This window comes from Podarcis gaigeae (assembly GCF_964106915.1).
Source record: "Podarcis gaigeae genome assembly, chromosome: 9".
Lineage (NCBI taxonomy): Eukaryota > Metazoa > Chordata > Lepidosauria > Squamata > Lacertidae > Podarcis > Podarcis gaigeae.
In genome coordinates this window covers 69,956,703-69,978,835 of record NC_139685.1, presented here as the reverse complement: position 1 = coordinate 69,978,835, position 22,133 = coordinate 69,956,703, and the positions used below count along the sequence as shown (strand labels likewise).

Genomic DNA, 22,133 nt, shown 5'->3' with positions numbered 1-22,133 from the left:
TACCAATGGTTATACAAGGATCAAAGTCCACACACCACAGCAATTTTACCTACTGTTAATAAGTGCTATTATAAAGTTTGGCTCCATATACTCCCAGCCAAAGTTAACATTACCAGTATCATGCCATCTATGTTTATAATGGCACTGCAAAAGCATGGACTTTGATCTTTGGTTTAGAATACAGCACTTGAAAAATCGAGGCTTTGTGTTGCTGTCTGTCCTCGCTGCCCTTTTTTAAAAGAAGAAAGAACCTCTGGCTGCAGAAATAAGCTGAAATAAGTATATGAGCACAAAGACAGTCTCAGTAATCCTTTGAAACAGTCAATATTATTATCCACATATTGCAACATCTGAGAAAGGGTTGGTTTGCTTAAGAAGACCATTGTGAATTTGTGGCCGATGTGAGATTTGAACTCGCCACTTTTCACTTGCTACTCTTAGCCACCAGATTACATTACACAAGGATCACTCTCTCCCCTCCCTTTTCCTGTAGGATTTTTGCTTTTTTGCAGAGAGGTCTGACCATTAGAACCAGTGTGGCAAAGCCAGGTTTCTGTTTAGCTGTGTAAGTTCAGGTCCTTTTTGCGTCTGAGTTCACAATATGAAGCATGAAGCATGAATCAGCTCTGATTTTTATATGGGGCATCAAGAGGGTGAAAGGGCTCATGGGGCCAACATGTTATCTCAGCAAATATGCCTTGTTGCAAGTTGCCTTGAGTTTCTTTGGGCAAGAAAAAGCAAGCAACTAGTGTGATAAATAATAGTGGTGCCCTGCATGCATCTGCTGGATGGCCAATGGCGAGGTCCATTTGCAGAGGAGATTTGGGGGAGGACTGGGTTGCTTGACCACCCATTCTCCTCCATTTTGTTGTTGTTTAGTCATTCAGTCGTGTCCGACTCTTCGTGACCCCATGGACCAGAGCATGCCAGGCACTCCTGTCTTCCACTGCCTCCCGCAGTTTAGTCAAACCCATCCTGGTAGCTTCGAGAACACTATCCAACCATCTCGTCCTCTGTCGTCCCCTTCTCCCAGCATCAGGGTCTTTTCCAGGGAGTCTTCTCTTCTCATGAGGTGGCCAAAGTATTGGAGCCTCAGCTTCAGGATCTGTCCTTCCAGTGAGCACTCAGGGCTGATTTCCTTCAGAATGGAGAGGTTTGATCTTCTTGCAGTCCATGGGACTCTCAAGAGTCTCCTCCAGAACCATAATTCAAAAGCATCAATTCTTCGGCGATCAGCCTTCTTTACCTTTAATGCCTTCTCCCTACCTTCCATCTTTCTCCTTAGCCGGCTTTATTTCTGGTCTCGGAAATGGCAGAATTTCACCAGCCCCAGTTCTCCTTTGCATATGAGCGCTTCCAGAGGATCTGTTTATTGAGCATTCATCCCGATTTCCCGATTTGTTTGCGGGAAAGCTGGACAACGGTGCATCAAAGCAAGTGATATCCAACAGTGGATTTTCCCATCACTTTCCTTGTCTGATCTTTTGGAGAACCCAATTCTTTTGCACAACAGAATTGCTAAATCCACTTTAATTGCACAACCTGAACTTGCAACTGTGTGTGTGAATCCCCACCCCCACCCCGAAAATAATGGCGGTCTGGAAAATCCCCATATCTCCCCAGAATTCATTGTACAGTAGCTGCAGATATGGGTTTGGGAACTCTGTCTTTGTTTCAGAATGTCTTTTTTGTTGTGCATTCATGTTTATTTGTACTTGTAATGGTATTGGGGTGGTTATACACAATCCTGCTTTCAATTTGTACCAGCAAAAGTTTCAGGGCGGATATGTTACATCGTTTCCAAACAGTGCAGGTCCCATTGGTTTCTATAGAAATCCTAACATTTCATACCACAAATGTTCTGGGGGGCTTTTGCGTCCCACTTTTGTTGCACTATAGCACAATAATGCCCCTCCAGATGACAGGTAAAGGTAAAGGACGCCTGAACGGTTAAGTCCAGTTGAATTCAACTATGGGGTGCAGTGCTCATCTCTACTTTGAGGCCAAGGGAGCCGGCGTTTGTCCACAGACAGCTTTTCCTGGTCATGTGGAGAGCATGACTAAACTGCTTCTGGCACACAGAGCACTGTGACGAATGCCAGAGCTCACAGAAACGCCGTTTACCTTCCCGCTGCAACAGTACCTATTTATCTACTCACACTGGTATGCTTTCGAACTGCTAGGTAGGCAGGAGCTGGGGCAGAGTAACTGGAGCTCACCCCTTCACACAGATTCGAATGGCCCAAAGGACTCAGTCGTTTAGACCACAGCACCACCTGCAAATGCAACTGATGAAGAGGAACGATGTGCAGTACAGTATAAATCCACCATTAATGCACTATAATTGCAGCAATGACATATTGCAAGGTACACATGCATGCAAGCAAACAAAACAAAACCTCAAAAGTCTAGAGGGGCCTTAAGTCTGCCCTGAATTATGAGGCAGTCAGTTGATTGGAGCAGGGTGTGGATTTCTGAGGATGGTCGATGTGTTGTGAACATTATCAAAGCCTGCCACTGCTGGCTCTTCCCACAAGAAATGCAAAGCCAGGGATCACATGCTCAACTCAGCAACAGCCACAAGCTGCTCTAGATGCAAATGGCAGCCTGATAAGAATCTGCTTTCCCTTTTACAGCTGGCTTATTTATGTGAGGTGGAAGCTGTGATGCTGAGTGAAAAGAAAGAAAGAAAAAAGCCTGAAGGGATATGCTCAACCAGTATAGCAAGCAGTAGCCAGGACAAACATGAGAAGGCATCGTGCACGTGGAGGTCATTAACGTGTGTTTGAGTTGTTAACAGGGTTGCCCGGAGAGATTTGACTCGTTTCGCATTGAAAGGTGAACCTGCCTAAGTTGCGCTTTCTGGAACAATGCGCAAACTGAAACACGACCATCCTTCGAAATTTGTGCTTCTCTGAATTTTGCAATGCAGTTCTCTAGCTAAGTGACGTCCACAAGAATGCACGCTGTGGGGTGAGGTGTGCAATTAACTGCACAGATTAGAAACTGCATTGTATTAAGGAAAATTGCTTCACAAAAATGTGTATACTGTGCAGAACTGGAGACAAAAATGCATATATCAGGGGAAAATCTGTATTGAAGTGCATGTGAATTTTCTCACAAGATGATGTGGAAATGTGGAGAGCTATTTTCCTTTGTTTTTAATTCCCTTACCAGGCATCTAGACTGAGAAAGCCTTATGTGTACAGTGGTGCCTCGCAAGACGAAATTAATTCGTTCCGCAAGTCTTTTCGTCTTGTGAAGCACGGTTTCCCATAGGAATGCATTAAAAATCAATTAATGCGTTCCTATGGAAATCGCCTTCAGACCGGGTCCGGGGACAGTCTGTCCCCCGACCTCTTCTGAACGCCGGCGGGGGCGAAAGTCTTTGCTCCCCCCTGCCTGCCTTCCCAGGGCGATTTTAAAATGCTCCCGGACGGCTTTTGAAGGCAGGCGGGGGGGGAGCAAAGACTTTTGCCCCCCGCCCGCCTTCAGAAGAGGTCCAGGACCTCTTCTGAAGGCGGGCCGGGGGCAAAAGTCTTTGCTCCCCCCCGCCTGCCTTCAAAAGCCATACGGGATAGCGGGAAGCGCTTCCCTGCTATCCCGGACTGCTTTTAAAATGCTGGCGGTGGGGAGCAAAGCCTTTTGGCCCCCGCCGGCCTTCCTGGACCTCTTCTGAAGGCCGGAGGGGGGGGGAAAGGCTTTGCTCCCCACCGCTAGCATTTAAAAGAGGTCCCCGGAGATTTCCCTATGGGCTTTCTTCTTGCGAAGCAAGCCCATAGGGAAATTCGTCTTGCGAAGCGCCTCAAAAAACGGAAAACCCTTTCGTCTAGCGGGTTTTTCGTCTTGCGAGGCGTTCGTCTTGCGGGGCACCACTGTAGTTTGAAACCTTGCATACTGTATTGAGATTTATACTGACCCTAGTTCTCCTATTGAGAACACCCTGACAGCAATATTATGTGGAATAGGAATATCAAGTTAGCGTTTATATAGCACACTGGAGCATCCAGGTTGCTTTGCATGCACTCTCCCCCTAATAATTAAACAACCCCGTTGTTTGCTACCCTTTTATGCTCTCGTTATCCCAGCCATAATTAAGACAGAGACATTAAAATCTGAAATGTGTGTCATTTCTTATGGGAAAATCAGTAGTGGCTCCCCAAAGTGGTAATTCTCAAAATTCCGTCCATCTGTCCAGGCTGCCCAGACCTACACCTCTAAGATTCTAATTGGCTCAAGATTCACCCCTGATACCGATATCATTATCATCCATAAGTCATCAGGAAAGCATGTGTTGTGAGGACAGCTCTTCCTTAAGCCACTGGGATTGTAGGCTTGGCTGGACATTTCAAAAAGATGAGGGCGTTACTTGTTAAACAGAATGATGAGCAGATTCTGAAATGAAAACAGCTATTCTTCTTCAAAGTATGCTATATACAGGTGCTAAGAACTCAGTGACTTTAGAATATGGACAGGCATTTGACCTTGACAGTATGATTACAGACATTTCTGCATGGCTCTGAAGAAATCACAGGTTGAGACCCCACCAAGAAACGTAGATCCCCACCCAGTAAGGAAGGCTAGCTAGCAGCTACAGCCCTGGAAATGTGTGAACCTCACTGCTCCCGTACCTCCCAGAAGCCCTAAGTACCTGTCAGTGCATTTTATTTTTATTTTTGGCAGTAAACAGCAGTTCAAAGAGGACAAAGCAATTTTGCAAAACTAGCACTGCTGGAATTGGTTTCTCTCTCTCCCTCCCCCTCTCTCTTACGATTTGCACAGCAAATATGCCTCATTTGGTAGTAAAACCATTTTCCTAGCTGCAGGACCAGTAACCTCACCCTTCAGTCTGAGAGCTGAGCTGTGTTCTCATCATGCAAAGGTCTTATTTAATAGCCTCATAAAAGCTCTGCTATAAAAAAAATCTCCATCCTTAGGGAAAACTGTCAAACACCTAGCCAGTCAGGTGCTGGGTCCATCTAGCAGTGTTTCCTACACTGACTAGAAGTGGCTCCTTAGGGTTGCAGGAAGGAGAATATTCCCAGACCCACATGGAGCTCAGCCTACTCTCGAGTAGGCCCCTGGCAGAGACACATGCCCGACTGGCATGTTCTCTCCCTCCTGGCCATTCGGGAGCTTCAAAAGCTTTCTTCAGCCCGAACATCACAGCAACTGATGCCAGCAGACATCGGCACACTTAGGGATCCGCAGAGTATTCACAGCTTGCTTGACAGCCTTCAGTAACTCAGCATTTTGGCTAATCTACTTTATTTACATATAAACACACACGGAGCACTGCAACATGGCTTCCTCTCTCTCTAGCATCAGACAGCAAAGAAAACGAACAAAGGACAATAGTCCCACTTAATGGAACACAGTAACACAAATATCCTGTCTCCATCACTTCCCACTCTGTGGAGTCAAAACATATACCGTCATGTGATAAAAATCCCATGACTGCAATCATGGGGCAGGAATTCTAACAGGAGATGCCAGGAGTTGAACCTGGGAAATCCCTGCATGCTGTCGTGTTCAGGGTGCTAGCTAGAGTGGGGTTGAACCGGAATTGTTTTTTGCTTGGGGAGCTTCCTTCCCCTCTGTTTCTGGGCCTTGTGAAGAGCAGAAAAGCACATTTTCTCTAAGAGGAGTTGAATATTATACCAGCACAGGGGCAGAACATGCACTGATCTGCAGGAGGTGCAAGTATTCCCCTACTCTGAATGTGACCTGGAAGCACGGGGAGAAGGAAGTTCTCATGTTTCTCCTACCCCTCTCCGCCTTTTCGTCTGAAAGCGCACTTCACAAATGGAGTTTGCTCACAATCTTAATAATAATAATATTATAATAATAATTTATTATTTATACCCCGCCCATCTGGCCACCCGCATCATTTTAAGTTAGAGCTTAAATTCTTCTTAATTGTATTTCACTATTAATATACTTCTTCTTAATTGTATTTCAGTTCAACAATTACTTTGATAAAATACATATTTTGTTATGTCCAAATGGCTTTAGATACCTATTAGGTCCATAAATTACCGTATAGCATATATTCAACACAAAAAACAGCTGAACATAAGATTTCGCATATGATTTTCTGTCCTTAACCTCAGTTGTCTCTTGCTGGTGTTGCTGCTATGATATACTAATCTTTTATTCCAAAAAAGGAAGCATTTTTAAAATTTCTTTCTTTCTTTCTTTTTCTCTCTGTCACATATTCCTGTATTACACTTATCACACAGTTTTACAGATCAGCTATTCAGCGTTTTATTAATGTGCAGGTGTCTAGCAGCATAATCAACCCTCATTAACTGCTGGGATTTCTGCATCCTGTTTACTCATCCAGAGTTAGTCGAGTTCCCCCCTTTTTCCTCATTCCCGTAGTATTTGATTTCACAGGGAGTGGCTGTTTGTTGGTTGCCACAACGTCCTTGTCTATGATTTTGTAGTTTCAGGCAGAGAGTTGTGAATGCCTTGTGTGTCCCAGGAAACAAGAGCTACAAAGACGCAGTGAGAATTCTTTCTCGGACAGCTTCTGTAATTTTGGATCGTTCGCCTGCAGGTTGCACAGAAGTCTTTGTCAGGGAAATGTAGCGAAGAATAAAGAAAACGTTTTGATCAAGACAATGAGGGGAGAGGGTTCAGGGTTACAGACGAAAGCTACAGTGCTGTAGATACTAACCTGAGAGTAAGCCCCATTGAACTAATTGAAGCTTTCTTCTGATTAGACAAATTGTACAGTCAACTGATTTCAATGAAGCACGGCTGACATTCTGGATCGGGTCAAATATCGACTACAATCCAGAAAGCATCCTAACATACATGCATGTATACATCAATATCAGTATATTTACTATAGCTTATGTGAAGCTGATGGTGTTTGTAACTGGCTGTAATTTATGAACAAAGATTATACTAAGGCAGCGGTTCTCAGAGGGTATGACAGGAGAGGATGGTGAGTGTGGTGGGAAGAGTCAAGGACTAGCAAAGAAACCTTTAAACATTTAAGTGTAGTATAATACAGTATTTCGGGGACGCGGGTGGCGCTGTGGGTAAAACCTCAGCGCCTAGGACTTGCCGATCGCACGGTCGGCGGTTCGAATCCCCGCGGCGGGGTGCGCTCCTGTCGTTCGGTCCCAGCACCTGCCAACCTAGCAGTTCGAAAGCACCCCCGGGGGCAAGTAGATAAATAGGGACCGCTTACCAGCGGGAAGGTAAACGGCGTTCCGTGTGCTGCGCTGGCTCGCCAGATGCAGCTTGTCACGCTGGCCACGTGACCCGGAAGTGTCTGCGGACAGCGCTGGCTCCCGGCCTATAGAGTGAGATGAGCGCACAACCCTAGAGTCTGGCAAGACTGGCCCGTATGGGCAGGGGTACCTTTACCTTTACCTTTATAGTGCAGTATACAGTAGTACCTTGGGTTACATACACTTCAGGTTACAGACTCTGCTAACCCAGAAATAGTGCTTCAGGTTAAGAACTTTGCTTCAGGATGAGAACAGAAATCGGGCTCCGGCAGCAGCAGGAGGCCCCATTAGCTAAAGTGGTGCTTCAGGTTAAAAACAGTTTCAGGTTAGGTACGGACCTCCGGAACGAATTAAGTACTTAACCCGAGGTACCACTGTAATATATTTCAACTGACAAATATGAAAGATCAAAAAAGAGAGTGACTTCTTTGTGTTGATGAGGAGAGGAGAGTTGTCTCAAATTAGACCTAATATAAATGAGATTACCCAGCGAAAGCAAGCTCACACCTTAATTAAAATAGGCAATTAAACAAACAATTTAAAAGTGTAGCAATTTAAGCAGTTAAAACAATAAAGCATTAAAAATACTGTGCCAGCTGTACAAGTCTGGCCAGTCTTTGACTGCGCCAACAGAGAAAGACAACCCACTTGCATTTCAAATCATTTCAATCAAATTTAATCATAAGGCACAAAATGTTCATTGTGTACAGGGCACAATAATGAAAACCATTAGCCTTAAATGAACACACAAATACACGAGAATAAAGAATGTACTACAAGACACCTGTATTTGCCTATCTTAAGACTGTATTGTAATTTACGGGAGTTAATAAATGCAGCTCAATATATCTCAATACCGTCCTTCTTTTGTCCTTTTGCCTCCTGCAATTACATTAGTTTTGCCATTCCTCAGTCCTTGGGTAATCCAAACTGAGGGAGTTATCATCGTCTGCCATTTGAAAGCATCCCGTTTTCTGCTGCTTTTTAAAAGATTCCAAATTAAAGATTTGATGTTCTTTACTACCTGAATTGTCAGTGCAGCCCAAGGAAATATTGCCTGACTTGGCTTCAGAAACAACCCCCGACCCAAACAGATATATCTTCAAACATTTCCTCTGTGTATGAAGAAAGCAACTCCATATACCGTCTTGCCTGTCATTTTCTCCCATTTTGTCTTTATTTCCCAACTGGCTTCCTAGTTCTGTCCAAGTGGCATTTTATATAGCATTCCTTTTGTTGATTTATTGTTCGTAACAAGAATTTGAAATGTTGTCATAGTAGTCTTCAAGGCCCTTAATTGAAAATATTGGAGCTGTTGGCATCGCATCCGTGCTCAATCTTGAATTTCTTTGCCTGGCACAAACTACTTGACCATAGAATATGTTTGAGTCCGTATGTATGGCAGCATTTGATGTTATACTCGTGCCATTTTCGCCCTCCACGACTGAAAATATAATTTGGTTCCATATTTTTCAAGAATCTGTAGATTATTATACACATACAAATATGGAGTATTTTATTTTTCACACCTCTTTCATTTCCTCTGAAACAATTCAAAGAGTTGGTGCTGACCACATAACACCGGTCCTGAGAGATCTGCATTGGCTCCCAGTCTGTTTCCAAGCACAATTCAAAGTGTTGGTGCTGACCTTTAATGCCCTAAACGGCCTCGGTCCAGCATACCTGAAGGAGCGTCTCCACCCCCATCGTTCAGCCTGGACACTGAGATCCAGCGCTGAGGGCCTTCTGGTGGTTCCCTCTCTGCAAGAAGCAAAGCTACGAGGAACCAGGCAGAGGGCCTTCTCGGTGGTGGCCCCCACCCTGTGGAATGCCCTCCCATCAGATGTCAAAGAGAAGAACAACTACCAGACGTTTAAAAGACATCTGAAGGCAGCCCTGTTCAGGGAAGTTTTTAATGTGTGACATTTTAATGTATTTTTAATCTTTGTTGGAAGCCGCCCAGAGTGGCTGGGGAAACCCAGCCAGATGGGTGGGGTACAAATAATAAATTATTATTATTATTATCCTGCCACCCTGCTCCCCCTTCCAAAGTGACTGAAGTTGGAGTGGAAAGGGGAGATCTCTCCCTATCTCCAACCCAGGCTCCCATTATTCAGTCTTCCCCCATTTCTTCTGTAAGAGCCTCTCAACCCAACCCTAATCCTAACAGCGCTGTGGAGCTCATGATGAATTGTGAGATCAGTGCTTCCCAACCTTTGGTCTCCAGCTGTTTTTTTGGACTACATTTCCCATCATCCCTGATCACTGGTCTTGCTAACTAGGAATGATGGGAGCTGTAGTCCAAAAACAGCTGGACACCCAAGTTTGGGAAACACTGGGTCCGATAGAGAGGCCAGAGGTTGGGTGGGTTGCATATGGCTCCCAGGCCTGAGGCTCCCCACCCCTGGAGTAGTCCATCATCTGGAGGGCACCAGGTTGGGAAAGGCTGGAACCTGTTGTGCCACTAAACTCCGGCCCCTCCATAACAGCAGTTGAACCTGTGACGATGCCATTCTGAGCCAGATCATGATTACAAGTAGCGGATAATCTGGGGGTGTCTCCTGCCCAGCCATCTAAAATCCCTTTAACTGGGACTGATCCTGAGACTTTTAGCATGCAGAACATGCCCTCTGCTATGGAGCTATGGCCTCTCTCCTGGCACGAGGTGTAAATTTAATGGAATAAATTTAAAGCGCGCAGGAGGACGTGCAGTTTCCCTGTCCCCACACATGCCGCATTGAAGTAAATCAAGGGAGCCGTGCGAAAGCAGCCTTGCTTTCTGGGTTTGCCGCAGCCAAAGGTGTGCAAATCATCTGCCGGAATGGCCCTGGCATTGGCAATGAGAGCAGGAGATCCAGGGGGATATATATTGTCTTCCGAGTCTTGCCGTTTATCACAAGAGGAAGACGGGTTATTTTCAGTTCACAGCGATGAAGCAACCCAAAAAACAAAACAAGAAAGATTTCATCAGTTTTATACAGGACAATGGCAAATCCTTGTGAAAGGAGAGCTGCCTCGCAGGGGTTATTTATATCTGTTGGCTTTCGTGCTGGTGAAGCTGCCTGACTCCCGTAAATCCGCAGCCAGGCCATGTAAAACAGCGCTTGGCAGCGAATGTGAGATTCAAAGGCTGCCTGGCGCTGGAGGAGACATGGCTTGAGAAGGGGAAAGAGGAAATTGCTTTTGGAATAAGATAGAAGCTGCTTTAATCAGGATGGTTTCTTTGGGGGGGGGGGTTTCTAACCTCTGCCACCGGGCTCAGCACAAAAGGCAATTGGGTTTGGGGGGAGAAAGGAGTCGGGATGTAAAATGCCAAGGAAACCTACCAAGGGCTCGGAGAATTGAAGGCGGGTTTGACGAAGCGAAGCGCCTAAAAAGCACAGGCCCATTCAGACTGGCCCCAATGCTAGCTTCTCTGTAGTAGAATCACATTCAAGGCCAAGTCAACATCTCCTGGCCACCTCCCCAAGGAACTGCCCAAACCACAGGCCCCCTAATGTGGGGATTTGCAAGCCATAGAGCAGGCACCTTGAATGATGGGCGTGTGTTGAATTTCCAGGGAGGGACAGGATCCAAAGTGAAGTCTTCCATCAACCAATAATAATAATAATAATAATAATAATAATAATAATAATAATAATAATAATAATTTATACCCCGCCCTCCCCAGTCAGGGCCAGGCTCAGGGTGGCTAACAAGCAATAATAAAAACAAGTTGAATGAATACAGCTTGAAAACAAGATTAAAATATTAAAATGCAGCCTCATCACAGGAGGAGAAAGGAAAAAGAAAGGCGGGGAGGGAATCAAATTGGCTCCAAGCCAAAGGCTAGGTGGAACAACTCTGTCTTACAGGCCCTGCAGAAAGAAATCAGATCCTGCAGGGCCCTGGTCTCATGAGACAGAGCGTTCCGGAGCCAGTGTTGAAAAGGCCCTGGCTCTGGCTGGTTAATCTGACTTCCTTAGGGCCCGGGACCACTAGGGTGTTGCTATTTATGGACCTTGAGGCTCTCCGTGGGGCATACCGGGAGAGGCGGTCCCGTAGGTACGAGGGTCCTAGGCCATGAAGGGCTTTAAAGGTCAAAAGCAGCACCTTAAATCTGACCCTGTACTCCACCGGGAGCCAGTGCAGTTGGAAAAGCACTGGGTGAATATGCTCCCATGGCAGAGACCCCGTGAGGAGCCTCACTGCAGCATTCTGCACCAAGGCCTTAATGGGTTGAGCGATGCCTGAAAGAGGATCTTCACAGGTCCCTATCAGATTTGTGTGGGTGGCTGCACCCTTATGACCCCTCCGCCCCACTGTGATGTGGCCAAAAGGCCTGCTGCTATGTTCTTCAGTACCACAGATGTCTTGCTCCACCAGCCCCTCCAGACTGGTTTTTCAGTTGGTGTGTTCTGCAACATGTCATGGATGCAATAATAGTGCTTTAGCGGCAGATTTGGGAAAGGGCCATAGCTCAGTGGTAGAGCATCTGCATTGTATGCAGAAGGTTGCTGGTTCAATCCCCAGCATCTCTAGAATGTGCTGGGAGAGATCCCCTGTCTGAAGCCAGTCTGGGCCAGTTGGTGCTGAGACAGATGCACCAATGGTTTGAGTTGATGGTTTCCAATGGGAGCTTCCTATGTTTCACCACTGGACCATCCACACATCACTCTGCTTTATGAACAGCTTCATTCCGCGATGATTCTCCAATGTTATCACTGTCCGGAGCGGCACTCAGGCACTTGTTATGGTTGGCATCCGTCTGTCTCAAAATAATAATAATTTATTATTTATACCCCGCCCATCTGGCCAGGTGTCCCCAGTCACTCTGGGTGTCTTCCAACCAAATAATAAAATACAGTAATGCACCAAACATTAAATGCTTCCCTGAACAGGGCTACCTTCAGATGTCTTGTAAAAGTCTGGTAGTTGTTGTTCTCTTTGACATCTTGTGGGAGGGCGTTCCACAGGGCGGGCGCCACTACCGAGAAGGCCCTCTGCCTGGTTCCCTGTAACTTGGCTTCTTGCAGTGAGGGAACCGCCAGAAGGCCCTTGACGCTGGACCTCAGTGTCCGGGTAGAACGATGGGTTGAAAGACAATGGAGTGAACCTCTGGGGGCAGTGGCGTAGCTAGCCGCTCAGGTGTCTGATGCGGTGCAAGTGTCCTGAAGCCGGGGAATGGGGCGAGCCACCCATGGGGGCAGGGCACGCTATGTGGAGCCTCTCCACCGCCTCCCCCTCAGCTGTAGGGTGGCTGAGGGAGAGGCAAAGGGCAGACACAAGCTCCACAATGCAGTTTCAGGCTGCGCTGAGCCTGCAGGCACCCAAGCCACCATGTCACTCCCAGGAGAGACACATGGCTCGGGCATGCTGCAGGCCCTGTGGTAATTGCCGGCCCCTGCAATGTGACGCCCAGTGCCAGCTGCGTTTCATTACGTTTGTTGACTGAACTAAAAAGTTTCGTGAGCCCAATTGTTTTGTGTGTATCGGGGTCCTGGGCTTCCAAAATGACAAGACCCCCCTCTTGGCCTTGCTGATGTGGTCCAAAGGAAAGCAGAGCAAGATGCTGAATACTAGGTGGGCTGCAGGAATCACTAGAAGGAAACATACAAGGCATCATCCAACTGTTTACAGAGTCCGCTCTGGATTTTTGTAGGGTTTATTCCAGGGGTCAGCAACCTTTCTCAGCTGTGGGCCGGTCCACTATCCCTCAGGCCTTGTGGTGGGCCGGACTATATAGTGGTGCCTTGCAAGACGAAATTAATCCGTTCCGCGAGTCTCTTCGTCTACCGGTTTTTTCGTCTTGCAAATCAAGCTCATTGACAGCTTAGCGGATTAGCGCTATTAGCGCTATTAGCGGCTTTTAGCAACTTATTGGCTTAGCGGATAAGCAGATAAGCGGCTTAGCGGCTTAGAAAAAAGGGGGGGGAGGGAAAAACCCCTGCAGGAACTCGCAAGACATTTTCGTCTTGCGAAGCAAGCCCATAGGAAATTCGTTTTGCGAAGCACCTCCAAAACGGAAAACCCTTTCGTCTAGCGGGTTTTCCGTCTTGCGAGGCATTCGTCTTGCGGGGCACCACTGTATTTTGAAAAATAAATAAATAAATGAACGAATTCCTATGCCCCACAAATAACCCAGAGGTGCATTTTAAATAAAAGGACACATTCTACTCATGTAAAAACATGCCGATTCCCAGACCATCCACGAGCCGGATTGAGAAGGCGACTGGGCCAAATCGGGCCCCTGGGCCTTAGTTTGCCTACCCATGGTTTATTCCTTAGTCTTTTCTTCTCCTGAAAATACCCTGCAAGGCTGTGGAGGTTTAGGTTTTAAACCCCTCAGCCCACCCCAACAGTGTGTCTGCTTTAAACCTTCTTTTCTTTTTGCCACCTTCCCCAAAATTGGTAGGGTCCCTCAGGGCCAGAAACATTGGATTAGAGGTCTGGATTGAGCCTCATTGGCCCATGAGCAGCTCTTTTCCTTAGGGGCCTGAGGAACCCAGAAGGCAAAATGGCAGAATATTGAAATGAGAATACGATTCTATTTTTCTCTTCCCAGAGAGAGAAAGGGAGAGATTATTTTTTTATTTAAAAACCCTGAATTTTTCATACTCAAAAAACTACAAACACTATGGAGACTCTCTGGCATGTGCTTAACTCTCTAATTGTGACTTCAAGGCACTCTGTTGTGAAATTCATTTGTACAACAAAGAAGGGAAGCAGGCGGCTTTCTAGGTCCTAATTGATAGCATCAGAGTTTAAAACTTAGCGCGGTGGATGCGTGGAACTTCAGCAGTGGAAGAAAATAGCAAACCAGGCCACCATTTTTCAATAGGCAACATCCCTCCCGAGAAAGGGAAAAAACCAAACACCTCAGAAATGTTTGTGGGCTGAGAAACGGAGACTTCTGTGTTTCCCCATAAATTTAATTTATAGGACTGTTTGTGGCCCTTTTGTTTTATGTCCTAAATGTTGTTTGTTAATTCAGCCTACCGACAACAAAGTTCTCTCTTCATTGATGCTTCCTTTTCAGGTTTCAAGGTTAGGGGTCCGGGTGAGGTGTGGGAGGGGGGCAGGGCTTTTTTTAATGAGAGTTAATGAGGCAGAATAGCTTCTCTTGATGGGAAAATATATTTTCTCACCAAATTAAAGCCTGTGCAAAAAAAAAGAAAAAAGAAAAAAGAAAAAAAGCATGAGACGAATAGGGTGCCCTCTTTTTTTCCTGGAAGGAATAGAAGAAACTTCTCATACATTGGGAACTGGCCTTATCTCAGGACTCTGAGAACAATGAGCTCGCCAGATAATATGTTTTTATTGGCTTTAATTCTCTTGCTTACCTGCTGCTGCAACAAAGCTTTTCCTTTCCTGGGGGGTGGGAGGGGGGAGAAGCCCCGTGAATTAAAACCAAAGCTCAAGAGATTTATCAAGAGCTCTTGCCTAGAGAACAGTGCAAGAAAATACAGCACCCAGCCCCTGATTGGGAGCATAAATGAAGCCATGTGGGCAGGTTTTTTTTTTTTTAATGGCAGTTACCGGTATCTGGATCCTCCCTAAGGGAGGACTGGAACCTGAAGAAAGACAACTCTAGCAACTCATCCTTCAGAGTTGGCACCTGTCTGTCTCGAGAGACAATGGAGTGTGCCTCCAGGGGTGAAGTCAAACTGCTGCGTTAGCATCACCAAATTGACCTCTCCAAGGCTCACTCCCAGGCAGTGTGTATGGAGGTCCTGGGCTACCCAGACAACAAGACCCCCCCCCCTCTTGGCCTTGCTGATGTGGACCAAAGGAAAGCAGATCAAGAAGTTTAGCACCAGCTTGGCTGCAGGAGTTGCTGGAAGGAGGAACCGTCTTAGGGACTCCACTCCAGTTTACTCCTTAACCTTCTCCCAAATAGATCTCGCAAGGCGTCAGAGTGTGATGTTAACATATGAGAGTGCTGGAGGTGAAATAGTTAAACAGGTTACCCAATCAGAACCCAGGGGGTGGAGTCAGAGGGACTATAAAACCAGCTCAGGGAGGGGCAAAGGGAGGAGTTCGTTGGGAGTTGGTTGGAGTGGGAGTGAATTGGGATAGCGTCTGTGGGTAGGTTGAGTTAGTGTAGCGAAATAAGCTGAGTCAGGAACAGTTAGGAGCTAGGAAGACAAGTCAATATTTAAGAGGTGGTTTAGTGAGTGAGCGTAGGTAGCGGAAGTTATAGGTCAGGATAGGCACCCCATGATTGTAATTGACTGAGACCGTTTATGAAACCACACGCTTGTTAAACTGCAATAAATAAACAGAAGTTTATATTCCAACTTAACCCTGACTGGTTTCAGTATTGTCCCAGGTAGGGCCTGGGTGGTGGCAGCGAGAAATAAAGTGGTGGCACAGGAATCAATAGACGGTGAAACGTCCGGGGACCCTGTGTGATCGCCACACAGAGTTCTCCTCCTAGATGGGCTACCTTCCCAGGTTGGTGACACCAACTGCCCCTCACTTGCCTCTCTACAACAATGTTTCCGAAAGTTGGGTCTCCAGCTGTTTTCAGACTACAGTTATCATCATCCCTGACCACTGGTCTTGTTAGCTAGGGATGATGGGAGTTGTAGTCCATAAACAGCTGGAGACTCAACTTTTGGAAACACTGCTCTACAGCATGTGCAAAAACCGCCTTCTTGACCATTGGACCCACTATCATTCTTGTCTGCTCAGTCTGCCAGAGCTTGACTTGGCACGCAGGGGAAGTCCCCAACCCACCGACAACTCAGTCCCCAACAACTCAGAAAGCCAAGAGTAGCCAAAGAAGAGTACAGTGGTACCTCGGGTTACATACGCTTCAGGTTACAGACTCCGCTAACCCAGAAATAGTGCTTCAGGATGAGAACAGAAATTGTGCTCCGGCGGCGCGGCAGCAGAAGGAGGCCCCATTAGCTAAAGTGGTGCTTCAGGTTAAGAACAGTTTCAGGTTAAGTACGGACCTCTGGAACGAATGAAGTACTTAACCCGAGGTACCACTGTATTGGCTGGTGCCAGAAAATAAGGAATGTTTCCAGTGAGTCAGAAGCTTTAGATAATTTGAGATGTTGGGGATTGGACCTGGGATATCATGCATGCTGAGCAGATGATGTATCACTGCCCTCCAGCCCCTTCTCAGGACTGATTTCAAAGCACAGGAGCCTTTTCAGAAAAGAGTTGGCAACCCTATCAGGATGCGGAGGTATACCTCGTAAACATTTCACATTTAGATTATGGGAAAGATTGGAGTTCAGCAGTGCTAGATACCTCCGGCGAATTATTTCTGTAATAACTGGCCTTTTCACCCCCAACTGATAGACAAATACCCCTCTGAAGCATTTCACTTAGACGGCTTGTCGTTTGACTTCAGGCAAGCATGCCAGAACGCTACAAGGGCAGAGGAAAGACCAGCTCCAGTTTCTTCACGTTCTGCTTTGATGTTATGTCAAGGAACATTTTCAAAGGCATGGCCTAAACATGGCTGGCAGAGAAGCCTGAAGTTGAGGTTCCCCCGCCCAGCAGTTGACTATTGGCAGTACACCAAACAACTGTGTTAGTAGGGTCTAGATCAGGTGTAGGCAACCTAAGGCCCGGGGGCCGGATACGGCCCAATCGCCTTCTAAATCCGGCCTGTGGACGGTGCGGGAATCAGTGTGTTTTTACATGAGTAGAGTGTGTGCTTTTATTTAAAATGCATCTCTGGCTTATTTGTGGGGCCCAGTATAGTCCGGCCCACCACATGGTCTGAGGGATGTTGGACCAACCCACAGCTGAAAAAGGTTGCTGATCCCTGATCTAGATCCAGTGCTTGGCTTTCAAGCATAAGGGCTACATTCCTGACGCCCTAATAAGTAGATTGGGCTTGGAACCAGGAACACAAGCCATTTATGCAAGTGTCTTAAAAGCATGTGCAGATATCCTTTCCCCCAAAGCAACTGCTGTTCGCACCTATAATCAGAACAGAGCTTTCTTGTTTGAGCATGAAACAACACTAGCCTGAAGCAGCAAATGACCAGGACCATGTCTTCCTCATGCAACACTGGGGAATAACTCCAAACAACTGCTTGTTATGATCGTTACTGGATATTTCTAGATGGGAAGAGCCGAGGCGATGGCTTGCTCATTGTACCTTGTTTTGTCACTGCTAGGAAATGCTGAAATAAATTCCTGCCAGTTTAAGGCAGTTTTACAGGCTAGGTGGCATTTGTCAGTCTTCATCACACAACGACGACGATACCTTGTGTCTCTGCACTAGTCAGGGACGTTGTTGAGGCCAGCTCTGATTGATCAAATCAGGATCCCCCAAACCAGGATGGGACCAACTAACACCTGGAAGTTTCGGACAAGTTTCCTCTGGCAACCAGTGGAATATTCTTGGAATGGTAATAGATGCTGTCCAGTTTTACAGTGGGACACACCCTATAAAATGCAGGCTGTGCTTTCCTCATTTCCTAAAACGGGAAGACACCTGGCCTGTTAGGTGGCGAAGGGGGAAACACGATATGCAGATCAGTATTGCAAACTGCAGCTGCCTTGGCCAACCCGCAGTACGGTATTACAAATTTGCATGAAAGGGCATCTGGTGAAGTGGAGTGGCGAAGGCTGAACTAAAGTCCCTGGTTTGATTTTCGCCTCAACAATGCAGACACACCCCTCCCCTCCCTCCTCCATCCTCAGCTCCCTTTTCTCATCTGTAGTGTGTTGATAATTATGCTGTCTGACCCTACAGGGCTGTTGAGCTAATTTAGTGAAATGCTAAGTGCTATTGTGTTTGAAGCCAGTTCAATTTCTTCCCTTCCCAATTGCTGTGAATTGTTCCCTGGGGATTCCCCGTCCTTCTAGTGAGCGATGGTCCTCTGGGTCTAAAGGTCAGAGGTCATGGGTGTTGAAATTTGAGGTATCTGGAATTTTCTGCTGTGCACATAACATACCTTTTACCTGTGATACACTTACAGTGTACTGTATTCAGGTCAAGCATTGGATTTCTGTTCCATCCACTTTTCCAATAATTCCACACTTTTCTCACCTGTATGATACCAAATGAATATCAATCCCTCCCTTCCTTGGTGGTTCACTGTCCTCTCATCACTGCTTTGGTCAAAAGGAAACAGTTATGAGATGTTAAAGGTTTTCTTACCCCCGGTGATGGATTCTGCATGCATGTTCTAATGGACGACAGAAAACATGGAATATAATTTTGACTGCCTTGAGGCATGATGATAAACCACAGTTTACTGTGATGCTGTTGAGCCTACATAAACTTTGGACTTTCTCACTTCTCCCTTCCCCCTCTTGGGAAGCTTGCCTTTCCACTTTTAATTAACCACAGCTCGTCATTTGATCTAAACATGGCAAACTGTAATTAGTCTTAACTATGGTCTGTTTGAGGAGGATGCGGGTGGCACTGTGGGTTAAACCACTGAGCCTAGGACTTGCCGATCAGAGGGTCGGCAGTTCAAATCCCTGCGACAGGGTGAGCTCCCGTTGCTTGGTCCCTGCTCTGCCAACCTAGCAGTTCGAAAACATGTCAAAGTGCAAGTAGATAAATAGGTACCGCTCCAGCGGGAAGGTAAACGGCGTTTCTGTGCATTGCTCTGGTTCGCCAGAAGTGGCTTAGTCATGCTGGCCACATGACCCGGAAGCTGTACGCCAGCTCCCTTGGCCAATAAAGCGAGATGAGTGCTACAACCCCAGAGTCGGTCACGACTGGACCTAATGGTCAGGGGTCCCTTTACCTTTACCTATGGTCTGTTTGAAGCAATCCAACCTCAAGCCATGGTTTATAAATCTGGCTTGTTTCCACAAAGCATAACTAACATGAACCACAATTTGGGGTTCAAAAACACTAAACTGCAGTCAATCAAAAAAGGAGGTAAAAACGTCTGATATCCTCCTTGTGACAGTTCTGGAGGGCAGAGGGGGTTGTGCTAGCCCAAGCCTCACACAGACTCATTTCCCGCATGATAAACCATCATGATGTCTAAATATAACCTTTGCCTGTGAAATGGCATTCGGCATTCAAGGACTCTCTTGGGAGGGGAGACCGAAAATGAAGAAACCCAACATACTGAGTATGTCTCTTAAGAGATGCAATGGAAACTTAGGTAAGCAAGACAAGATGTGAGCTCTCACATGCTTTCTGAACTGTTGTCAATAATTCGATTGACAGTACTTCACTGAAATACATAGAAAATAGTCATTGCGTCTTACGATTTTTCCATATTCTTGAATAACATTCAGAAAGGAGAGAGCTAGAAATGGGTGGGTGATCCTTCCTAGGAGATGCCCATATATAAATAACACCGTACTTCCTGTGCTCTAAGGCTTTGTCTCTCTTTAATGCTTGTTTAGGATCTGCATACCTGTAAGGCTGCAAACCAACCTGTATGAAACCATCATCTCCCTCCATCCCTGCAGCTGAGGGCTTTCTGTCTCCACGTGACTTGCATACCGATACCATTACAAACTTCTACCATGGCGGAAAACGTGCATTTTAACTGCACAAAAATGAAACCCAGCCAAGCTCTCCTCTGCCTTCAGGAAGGAGAAACTACCTGCAGTTTCCTCCTGCGCTATCAACATTGTTGATGGTTGCAAGGAGGGTTTGTTTATTAGAAAACGCAGCACCCCTTTTCCCTACAAGGCTGGGATCCTGATTCCATTTAATCATCCAGCCTGTTTGCTATTTACGAGAGGAGGACCCCACCCCCCCAGTAACATCTTGAGGGACCCACGAAATTAAGACACCGGCTCTGCCGCTGGTACCTTGGGAGCTGGGCTCTTACGGCGAAACCAGATAACAAAAGCAAATCAATAGCAAAAACAGCACCAGCAATCACAACAGCTGTAAATTAAACCCTGTGAAGCAAATGGAAGCAGACAAATGAGGATTCAAATGGGGGTTGAACTTCATGACCCCAGAAAGGCTTTCGTAGCCCCATGATTAATCATGAAAATAGCAAGGGCGGTGCTTGAAGTCTCTACCAGGGAATAGAATGGAAAGACCTGCAAATTGAGTCCAGAGTGGTAGGAAGAAATGAGCCTTCTTTGGAGGACACCCTGCATTTACTCAAGGCATTGCTTAGCCTCTAACTTGAACTGCTTAAATACACACCAGCTGCCTCATTGGGCTCTGGGGCTAAGCGTTGGGCTGTGCCGTCTCTAATACTTATTCATGCCACTTCTGAGCAATCTTCTTGCAGGAACAATTTCCAGAAAGGTTGCAACAAGTACAAATTCAAGGACTAAGGGCCCCTCCAGACATTTTTTTCAATTGCACATTCATGATGATTTGTGCTCATGATGCTATCAGAGTGGTCACATTCGATTCTGCTTTCCACACTGGGTCTGCAAATGTTTTGGGTCCGTTCATATAGCATAGCTTCCTGCTGAAATCCTGTAATCTTTCAAATATTCTGGAATTTTATTTTGGGTTTTGTCCCGCTATCGTTGCGCTGCAATCCCTCCAGACAGCAATAATGTGGTAGCATCGAGGAAGTGCATTGCTCTGTTTTCTTTGGACCACATCAGTGAGGCTGAGAGGAGGCTCTTATTGTCTGGGCAGCCCAGAACCTCCATACACACTGCCCAGGCCTGTGCCCCAGGGAGGTCACTTTGGTGCTGCTAAGACAGGGGTTTGACTTTACCCCTGGAGGCGCACCCCACTGCCTCTTGAGACAGACGGATGCCAACAGTATTTGCCATAGTATGTAGAAAAGGGAGAGCAAAGAAGACACTGCGGTGGATCTTGAGCATGCACAACATGAATTCTACCTAGCTCAGGGCTGGATCTGCCATTAGGCAGAAGAAGGCAACTGCCTCAGGCAGTGAATGCTTCTTGTTGTTGTTGTTTAGTCGTTTAGTTGTGTCTGACTCTTCGTGACCCCATGGACCAGAGCACGCCAGGCACTCCTGTCTTCCACTGCCTCCCGCAGTTTGGTCAGACTCATGTTTGTAGCTTCGAGAACACTATCCAACCATCTCGCCCTCTGTCGCCCCCTTATCCTTGTGCCCTCCATCTTTCCCAGCATCAGGGTCTTTTCCAGGGAATCTTCTCTTCTCATGACGTGGCCAAAGTATTGGAGTCTCAGCTTCAGGATCTGTCCTTCCAGTGAGCACTTCAGTATGGAGAGGTTTGATCTTCTTGCAGTCCATGGGACTCTCAAGAGTCTCCTCCAGCACCATAATTCAAAAGCATCCATTCTTCGGCGATCAGCCTTCTTTATGGTCCAGCTCTCACTTCCATACATCACTACTGGGAAAACCATAGCTTTAACTATATAGACGTTTGTTGGCGAGGTGATGTCTCTGCTTTTTAAGATGCTGTCTAGGTTTGTCATTGCTAGTGTTTAGCAAACAGTAGCAAGGTATTAGAGAAGAGAGTTGTCTGTACCAAGGGTCCTGCCCTCTACCCACTAATGCTGCTGCAACTGCTGAAGATTTGGCCACCAGCCCGGCTGGCTTCCGTGTATGGGGTGCCATCATGTCCTTTGCCTCAGGCAGAAAAACATCTTAGACTGATCCTGAGGATCCTCTATCAACCCAGGGAAGCAGAGCCTACGCATGGCCTCAGAGAGATACTACCGTCCAGAAGAGTGGGGTCCCTTTCTCAGCCCTGCCCTGTCTTTTGTTTGTTCTTTGGGGGAAAGATGCACCTGGACACTCCTATTTCCAATCAACCATTTGGTTGCTGCACAAGAGGAATGGCTTTCGGATGCCAGGCTTTGCCATTCGCTTGTTATTATTAGAGCAAGGCAAAGAGGGGAGATGATAATTCCCATTTGCTGCAACATGAGCTTTTTACGAGCGGTGAACTTTTTACCTCCAATAATCAATGCTCCAGTTGACCTGCTGGGTTGCGTCTGTGTGGCCCTGGCTGGCTTGGAAGATAGGCATAAGGATTTACAT

General features: G+C 46.5%; 1 protein-coding gene across 4 annotated transcripts in view; it reads left to right on the top strand.

The window, feature by feature from the left end:
- Positions 1 to 22,133, top strand: part of SHROOM3 (shroom family member 3) — a 208,949-nt gene that overhangs the window by 97,891 nt on the left and 88,925 nt on the right. The gene's annotated exons all lie outside the window — the stretch shown is intronic.